Genomic DNA, 10,066 nt, shown 5'->3' with positions numbered 1-10,066 from the left:
CTGGCCAATATGGCGAAACCCTGTCTCTCCTAAAAGTACAAAAATTAGCTGGGTGTGGTGGCGCATGCCTGTAATCCCAGCTACTCTGGAGGCTGAGGCAGGAGAATTGCTTGAACCTGAGAGGCAGAGGTTGCAATGAGCTGAAATGGCAGCCACTGCACTCCAGCCTGGGCGACAGAGTGAGACTCTGTCTCAAATAAAAAACAGAAAACAAAACAAAATTTTTAAAAATTATATTCTGTACTGGAATGGAGTGAAACTGAGAGGACTTACTATTTTGTAGCATATAAAGTTGATGAAACAGGCTCACGCCTGTAATCCCAGCACTTTGGGAGGCCAAGGCGGGTGGATCACTTGAGCTCAGGAGTTTGAGACCAGCCTGGCCAACATGGCAAAACCCCATCTCTACTAAAAATACAAAAAAATTAGCCAGGCATGGTGGCAGGCGCCTGTAGTTCCAGTTAGTCGGGAGGCTGAGGCAGGAGAATCACTTGAACACGGGAGGCAGGGGTTGCAGTGAGCCAAGATCCTGCCACTGCACTCCAGCCTGGGCGACACAGTGAGACTTTGGCTCAAAAAAAAAAAAAGAAAAGGAAAGGAAAAAAACCATATACAAGTTACATTTCTACAAGAAAAAATAAAGTTTCATTTTTCATTTGTGCTTTGCTAGTGGATAAGCATGCAAACTGTACAAATTCTAGTGACCCAAGGTTTTCTTAAAGAAACAATTTTCTTGTAAAAACATTTGTTGCCAATTTACTTTGAATTTACTTCAACATACCCAGTTGAAGGTGGGGCAAAATGAATGAGAATATAAAATAAAGTAAAAACGGCCATGAAGTATTATTGTAGCTGAGTGATGTCAGGTTCATTGCACTGTTTGTTTTACTTTCACATGAGCTTAACGTTTTTGATAAGAGAAAGTTTAAAAACAAAACAAAACAAAATCATATGCTGTATCAGTAAACGTTCATTCAGGTTCCAGAAATACAATTTTTTTTTGTTTTGATACTTGAGGTCAGGAGTTCGAGACCAGCTTGGCCAACATGGTGAAACCCCGTCTCTACCACAAATACAAAAATTAGCTGGGCGTGGTGGTGGGTGCCTGTAATCCCAGCCACTTGGGAGGCTGAGGCAGGAGAATCATTTGAACCCAGGAAGCAGAAGTTGCAGTCAGCCAAGATCTCGCCATTACACTCCAGCCTGGGCAACAGGGTGAGACTCTGTCTCAAAAAAAAAAAAAAAAAAAAACCATATACACACACACACGTATATACACACACACACATATATATATATACACACATATAACTATATATGTATATAGTTAACTACTAAAGGGTAAAAAGAGGACTCTAAAGTGTCGTGGGGTAGCAACTAGCAGCTACCTTGAAAAAATCAAAGGGAAAATCTTACAAACCTACAGAAAGCGACCTCTGGAGCTGCAACTGAAACCTCTGAGGAAGGAGCCGGCTGGTGCTGGTGAGGGGGTTAGGGACAATTGGGCTGGTTTTTTAAGTGTTGGAAAAACTGAGTCAGCTGCAGCTACCTAATGAACTGCTCCTGCCAGAGTGAAGTCCTGAATAAGTGATGATCAGAGAAACAGAAAGCAGACCGGAGGGCGCCTTCAATCTTGCCATCTCCCTCTAGTTCCCCCTATTGGCAAAGCCTAGCAGGGAAGCAAAGGCAAAGCAGAAGTGTGTTTTGCAGAGTCCCAGGCATCACAGCTGAGTATAGAAGGGTGGGTGCATCCTGATTGATTTCATTTAGAATTGCGCAGGTTTGGGCCAGGCGCAGTGGCTCACGCCTGTAATCCCAGCACTTTGGTAGGCTGAGGTGGGCAGACCACGAGGTCAAGAGATTGAGACCATCCTGGCTAACACGGTGAAACCCCGTCTCTACTAAAAATACAAAAAAAAAAAAAAATTAGCCGGGTGTGGTGGCGGGCACCTGTGTAGTCCCAGCTACTCAGCCTCTCCGGAGGCTGAGGCAGGAGAATGGCATGAACACGGGAGGCGGAGCTTGCAGTGAGCCGAGATCGGGCCACTGCACTCCAGCCTAGGCGACAGAACGAGACTCCATCTCAAAAAAAAAAAAAAAAACCTGGGCAGGTTCTGGCTCATGTGAGTAGCTGCCTTGCCACTGCAATCTGCCCTAAATCTTTCCAGGTATTTTTACAAAATAATAGTAATAATAATAATACAGTGATGTGCCACATAGGGCATTTATTTGTGGCCCCATAAGATTACAATGAAATTGAAAAATTCCTATTGCCTAGTGACATCATAACCATCCTAGCCATTGTAACTTCTTAGTGACAAGCATTACCCACATTTCTGGCGATGCTTGTGTAAACAAACCTACTGGCTGCCAGTTGTATAAAAGTATAGCATTTGCAATTATGTACAATATATAATTGCTAATGATAATTAAAAAATGTTACTGGTACTTTTTTTTTTTTTTGAGACAGTCTTGTTCTGTGGCCCAGGATAGAGTGCAGTAGTGTGCTCTCGGCTCACTGCAACCTCAGCCTCCCAGGTTCAAGTGATTCTCCTGCCTCAGCCTCCTGAGTAGCTGGGATTACAGATGCGTGCCACCACATCCAGCTAATTTTTGTATTTTTCAGTAGAGAAGGGGTTTCACCTTGTTGACCAGCTGGTCTCAAACTCCTGGTCTCAGGTGATCTGCCAGCCTCGGCCTCCCAAAGTGCTGGGATGACAGGCATAAGCCGCCGCACCCAGCCGTTACTGGTAGTTTTTATCAATATTTTATTTATTTATTTTTATGTTTTCTTTTTCTTTTTTTTTTTTTTTTTTGAGACGGAGTCTCTCACTCTGTCGCCCAGGCTGGGGTGCAGTGGCCGGATCTCAGCTCACTGCAAGCTCCGCCTCCTGGATTCACGCCATTCTCCTGCCTCAGCCTCCCAAGTAGCTGGGACTACAGGCGCCTGCCACCTTGCCCGGCTGGTTTTTTGTATTTTTTAGTAGAGACGGGGTTTCACCAGGTTAGACAGGATGGTCTCGATCTCCTGACCTCGTGATCCGCCCGCCTCGGCCTCCCAAAGTGCTGGGATTACAGGCTTGAGCCACCGCACCCGGCTGTTTTATTTCTTTAGACGGAGTCTCGCTCTGTCGCCCAGGCTGGAGTGCAGTGACTCGACTCGGCTCACTGCAACCTCCACCCCAGGTTCAAGCGATTCTCCTGTCTCAGCCTCCCAAGTAGCTGGGACTACAGACATCTGTCACCACGCCTGGCTAATTTTTGTATTTTTAGTAGAGGCAGGGTTTCACCATGTTGGCCAGGCTGGTCTCAAGCTCCTGACCTCAAGTGATCCAACCACCTTGGCCTCCCAAATGCTGGGATTACAGGCGTGAGCCACCGCGCCTGGCCCTTTATCATTATTTTAGAGTGTACTCCTTCTACTCATAAAAAAAGAACTGTAAAACAGTCTCAGGCAGGTCCTTCAGGAGGTATCCACAAGAAGGCATTGTTATCACAGGACATGACAGCTCCATATGTGTTAATGCCCTTGAAGGCATTCCAGTGTGACAAGATGTGGAGGTAGAAGACAGTGATATTGATGATCCTCACCCTGTATAGACCAAGGCTAATATATGTGTTTGTTTCTTCGTTTTTAACATACAAGTTTTTAAAAGTGAAAAAACAATTTTTTAAAATTAAAAATAGACCAGGTGCCATGGCTCACGGGTCTGTAATCCCAGCACTCTGGGAGTCCGAGGGAGGAAAGATCACTTAAGTCCAGGAGATGGAGACCAGCCTGGGCAACATGGAGAAACCCCATCTCTACAAAAGATACAAAAATTTGCCAGGCCTGGTGATATGTGCCCATAGTCTCAGCTACTCAGGAGGCTGAGGTGAGAGAATCACTTGAGCCCAGGAGGCGAAGGTTGCAGTGAGCTGAGATCGCGCCATTGCACAAAAGCCTGGGTAGCAGAGTAAAATCCCTTCTCAATAAAATAAATAGCAAAAAGCTTACAGAATATGGATATGAAGAAATAAAACATTTTTGTGCAGTCATACAAGGTATGTGTTTTAACCTATATGTTTTACAAAAACTCAAAAAAATTTTTAATATAAAGGTTTATAAAGTTAAAAAGTTACAGTAAGCTAAGGTTAACTTATTATTGAAGAAAAAATATTTTTATAAATTTAGTGGGGCCTATGTACAGTGTTCATAGTCTCCAATAGTATACAGTATAAAGTCCTAGGCCTTCACAGTCATTCACCACCCACTCACTGAATCATTCAAAGCAACTTCCAGTCCTGCAAGCTCCATTTATGGTAACTGCCCTATACAGGTGTACTATTTTGTATCTTTTTGGGGGTTTCTTTTTTTTTTTTTTTTTTTTTTTTTTTTTTTTTTTTTTTTTGAGACGGAGTCTTGCTCTGTCACCCAGGCTGGAGTGCTGTGGCCGGATCTCAGCTCACTGCAAGCTCCGCCTCCTGGGTTCACGCCATTCTCCTGTCTCAGCCTCCCGGGTAGCTGGGACTACAGGCGCCGCCACGTCGCCCGGCTAGTTTTTTGTAGTTTTTAGTAGAGACGGGGTTTCACCGTGTTAGCCAGGATGGTCTCGATCTCCTGACCTCGTGATCCGCCCGACTCGGCCTCCCAAAGTGCTGGGATTACAGGCTTGAGCCACCGCGCCCGGCCTTTTTGGGGGTTTCTGTTTGTTTTCTGAGACAGAGTTTCGCTCTTGTTGCCCAGGCTGAAGTGCAATGGCACGATCTTGGCTCACTGCAACCTCTGCCTCCTGGTTTCAAGCGATTCTCCTGCCTCAGCCTCCCCAGTAGCTGGGATCACAGGCACGTGCCACCACGCCCAGCTAATTTTTGTATTTTTAGTAGAGACGGGGTTTCACCATATTGGCCAGGCTAATCTCGAACTCCTGACCTCAGGTGATCCACCTGCCTCAGCTTCCCAAAGTGTTGGGATTACAGGCATGAGCCACCGCGCTCAGTCTTGTATCTTATATACTGTATTTTTACTGTCTTTTCTATGTTTAGGTATACAAATACCATTATGTTACACTAGTATTCAGCACTAGTAACATTCTGGATAGATTTGTAACCTAGGAGCAATAGGCTATGCCATATAGCTAGGTGTCTAGTAGGCTATATATACCATCTAGGTTTGTGTAAGTACACTCTATAATGTGAGCATGATGATGAAATTTCCTAATGACACATTTCTCAGGACATATCCCCATCAGTAAGCAATGCATAACTGTACTTTAAAAAGGAAAATTTGGCTATCCTTTATAAGAGTGGCCAAAAGAAAATTTCTGTCTCTTACAGTCTTTATATTTTGAAGAGCACTGCAGCATTAAAATGGAATTTAAAAGTGAACACAGGGATAAAAGCTCCTGCAAATCTATGTATAGTAATCTTTAAGGCTGAATTCTCTAAATGCTAATACACTTCACTGTATCAGCAACACTGGGTACCTCTGCACAGGTGAAACTGATGGCTAAGGGCAAGGATGGGAGGAGTTTTGTGTGTGTGTGTATGCGTCTTGCTCTCACTCAGGCTGGAATGCAGTGGTACAATCACAACTCACTGCATCCTTACACTCCTGGCCTCAAGTGATCCTTCTCCCTCAGCCTCCTGAGTAGCTGGGACTACATGTGCACACCACCATGCCTGGCTTATTTTTTTTATTTTTCATAGAGATGTGGGTCTCACTATGTCACCCACACTGGTCTTCAACTCCTGGGCTCCAGCGATCCTCCTGCCTTAACCTCCCAAAGTGCTGACATTACGGGGATGAGTCACTGCGCCCAGAGGAGTCTTTTCACTGTATGTCCTTTGTACCTTTTGAAATTGTGAACATGTGAATATCTTGCCCACTCAAAAATTGACTACATTTTTGCAGAGAAAAGTCATTGTCTTAGTTCAGGTTTCCCAGGAAACAAATGGGATTTGCTTTCAAGAGGCAATAGTATGGAATGCTCTTGGGGACATAACTATGAGAAAATGGAGAAAGCAGGATTAAGCAGAAGTTGAACTTCAATGCAGTTAGATCAAGTCAATACTAATCACACAAGAAACTCTGGAACTGGAATGGCCTTCAGTATTGTCTCAAATTAAGGCAAAAGAGCTAGGCACTACATCCTCCATCCACCGGTCACTGGAGGTAGGCCCTCTGGAAAAGAGTGTAAACTTGGGCAATACAGCTTCCTTTGGCCAAGTCCAATTGCTGGGTAGAGATCCCTGAGTAATGATCAGTCAACACTTCCAGGGGCTAAATGAGTGCTCCAGTTTTTTTGTTTTTTTGCAACAGTCTTGCTCTGTTGCCCAGGCTGGAGTGCAGTGGCACCATCTTGGCTCACTGCAATCTCCGCCTCCCGGGTTCAAATTATTCTCTTGCCTCAGCCTCCCAGAGTAGCTGAGACTACAAGCATGCGCCACCACACCCAGCTTTTTGTTTTAGTAGAGATGGGGTTTCACCATGTCAGCCAAGCTAGTCTGGAACTCCTGACCTCAGGTGATCTGCCCACCTCAGCCTCCCAAAGTGCTGGGATTACAGGGATGAGCTACCGCACCTGGCCAAGTGCTCCAGTTTTATAAGGAATACGTGGCCTCTGGACTGTACACTGCAGCATATACTATACCAGTGGTTCTTAAATTTCAGTATGCACCAGAATTCCCTGGAGTGCTTGTAGGTCCCACCCTCAGTGTCAGATTCAGCAGGTCTGAGGTGGGGGTAAGAATGCATTTCTAACAATTTCCAAGCGATGCTGATGCTGGTTGTCTAAGGATCACACTTTGAGAACAATTATACTATATATTACTGGGTTAAATCCAGCAACGTTGAATAATTTTTTTTTTTTTTGAGACGGAGTCTCGCTCTGTTGCCCAGGCTGGAGTGCAGTGGCCGGATTTCAGCTCACTGCAAGCTCCGCCTCCGGGTTTACGCCATTCTCCTGTAGCTGGGACTACAGGCGCCCGCTACCTCGCCCGGCTAGTTTTTTGTATTTTTTAGTAGAGACAGGGTTTCACCGTGTTAGCCAGGATGGTCTCGATCTCCTGACCTTGTGATCTGCCCGTCTCAGCCTCCCAAAGTGCTGGGAATACAGGCTTGAGCCACCGCGCCCGGCCGAATAATTTTTTTTTTAAGAGATACTGTCTGGTTCTGTTGCCTGGCTGGTGAGCAGTGACAGGATCATATATAGCTCACTGCAGCCTTGAACTCATGGGCTCAAGTTCTCTGCCCACCTCAGCCTCTCAAGTAGCTGAGATCACAGGTATGCACTACACACTCAGCTAATTTTTTTTTTTTTTCTTTTTTCTTTTTTGAGACGGAGTCTTGCTCAGTCACCCAGGCTGGAGTGCGGTGGCAAAAAAATTTTTTTGTATTTTTAGTAGAGATGGGGTTTCACCGTGTTAGCCAGGATGGTCTCGATCTCCTGACCTCGTGATCCGCCCATCTCGGCCTCCCAAAGTGCTGGGATTACAGGTGTGAGCCACCGCGCCCGACGCAGCTAATTTTTTTCTTTTAATTTTTGTAGAAGTGGAGTCTTGTCATGTTGCCCAGGCTGGTCTCAAACTCCTGCCCTGGTGGCTCATGCCTTGGCCTCCCAAAGCTTTAGAATTACAGGCATGAGCCACCATTCCCAGCCCAAAGTTGAACAATTTGTCCATGTTTGTAGTTTATCATTTATAGATGCTATTACATAAAATTTTCTGGTTAGACTGGTGTTCTTCTTTGAGCTCATCTTTGCCTGTTTTGTAACCCTGGTTCACTAGAAACTAGATTGTACTAACACACTTGGTTTATAAAACTGTTAGTAGGCAGACTTTTTTCTGGCATCTGTGTTTACAGTGATGATATATAATTCACAGTGATGATATATAAATAAGTAAAAGGATTACTATTGTCTACAATGAAAACCAGTTTTTTTCAACCTAACTCCACTTTCATCAAAATCTGAATCAGCCGGGCACGGTGGCTCATGCCTGTAATCTCAGCACTTTGGGAGGCCGAGGCGGGCAGATCACAAGGTCAGGAGATTGAGACCATCCTGGCTAACACGGTGAAACCCCGTCTCTACTAAAAAATACAAAAAACTAGCCTGGCGAGGTGGCGGGCGCCTGTAGTCCCAGCTACTCGGGAGGCTGAGGCAGGAGAATGGCGTGAACCCAGGAGGCAGAGCCTGCAGTGAGCTGAGATCGCACCACTGCACTCCAGCCTGGGCGAAACAGCATGACTCCATCTCAAAAAAAAAAATCTGAATCAATGACATGAAGGTTGAGGGGTAGAGAGTGGCGAAAAAAAAAAAAATCTGAATCAATGACATGAAGGTTGAGGGGTAGAGAGTGGTGAGAAAATTATTTTCCTGTTAAGGAAGGAAGTTAACATTTATTGGCTATCATGTGCTAGGTGCAGTGCTAGGTGCTTTCTCATACATTATTGAACACTTCTTTCAATCCCTTCACAAGGGCAAGTTGTTTTTTTTTGTAGTTTTTTTAAGATGGAGTGGAGTCTTGCTCTGTTGCCCAGGCTGAAGTGCAATGGCATGATCTTAGCCCACTGCAGCCTCCGCTTCCTGGGCTCAGGTGATTTTCCTGGGTCAGCCTCCCTAGTAGCTGGGAATTACAGGCATGCGCCACCATGTCTGGCTAATTTTTGCATTTTTAGTAGAGACAGGGTTTTGCCACGTTGGCCAAGTTGGTGTCGAACTCCTGACCTCAGATGATCCACCCACCTTGGCCTCCCAAATTGCTGGGACTGCAGGCGTGAGCCATCACACCCAGCCTGCATGCTCTTTCTTTGTGGAACACCACCCACGCCAACTAAACTACATTCCCTGTTGCTCTCTTAAAGCACCTTGTTCTTTTCCTTCAGCACACTTGAACTTATAATTCACATACGGTATTTATTTCTTTAACATCTGACTCCCACTGCAGAGGACCATGAGGGCAAGGACAATGTCTATTTTGCTAATCACCAAATCCTCAGCACCTAGCACAGTGCCTGCAAACAGTAGGCACTGAGTGATTTGTTAAAGGAATAACTCGCAGGCTTATGCCTTAGTAGATTGGTAATGCCATCCACTGAGGCCAGAAACAGAGGAGCAACAATTAACAATGGCTATTGCTACTGAAGTAACTCCACTCTTCTACATAGTTTTGAGACTTCTATTAATCTGGGCACATTGCTGCATTCCTTCCTATTTCACTGGACACCCTTCCTCACAGTTGTCTATAACTTCATCCTTATTTTTCCAAATTCTTACTTAGAAGTTCACCCTCTTCTTCTTCTTGAATTTAAGTTACCTTTTTTTAAAGACTCACTTCCCCAAAGTTGCTTCTCCTGATTCAAACTTTGGAACAGCTATCACCGGCCTGGATACAAATTTCTAAAGCGCCAGCCTGAGAAAATCCTATGAGAACAGAATCTCCACTAAGGCAGAAACTTGTTTCACTATTAACTCACCAACACCAAGAACACATTCTAGCACAGTCAATGTATTGTACTGTGAAAAGAATTAAAGAATTTAAAGCTGGAATGAGTTGGAACAAATGTGAGCTGGTATCTTGGTTATCTGCAGGCTATGCGGTCTGAGGCAAATGACTAAGTTCACCTAAGTCCATTTCTTCAGTTAGGAAATGAAGCTGGTTCTCCCAGAAAGCTCATACTGCCCAGACTGTAGTAGAGATGATCATGATAGGATGATGGGCCTTTTTAAATTGTGGAAACAGGCTCACGCCTGTAATCCCAGCACTTTAGGAAGCTGAGGCGAGAGGATCACCTGCGGTCAGGAGTTCAAGACCAGCCTGGCCAACATGGTGAAACCCCATTTCTACTAAAAATACAAAAATTAGCGGGGAATGGTGGCAGGAGCCTGTAGTCCCAGCTACTCAGGAGGCTGAGGTAGGAGAATCACTTGAACTCAGGAGGCGAAGGTTGTAGTGAGCTGAGAGCACACCACTGCACTCCATCCAGCCTGAGCAACAGAGCGAGACTTCATCTCAAAAAGTAAATAAATACATAAATAAATAGTGGAAACACTGCGGAAGAAAAACGATCGCTGGAGAGCCTGTG

Source organism: Rhinopithecus roxellana, chromosome 6 (genome assembly GCF_007565055.1).
Source record: "Rhinopithecus roxellana isolate Shanxi Qingling chromosome 6, ASM756505v1, whole genome shotgun sequence".
NCBI lineage: Eukaryota > Metazoa > Chordata > Mammalia > Primates > Cercopithecidae > Rhinopithecus > Rhinopithecus roxellana.
This window is presented reverse-complemented; position numbering follows the sequence as displayed.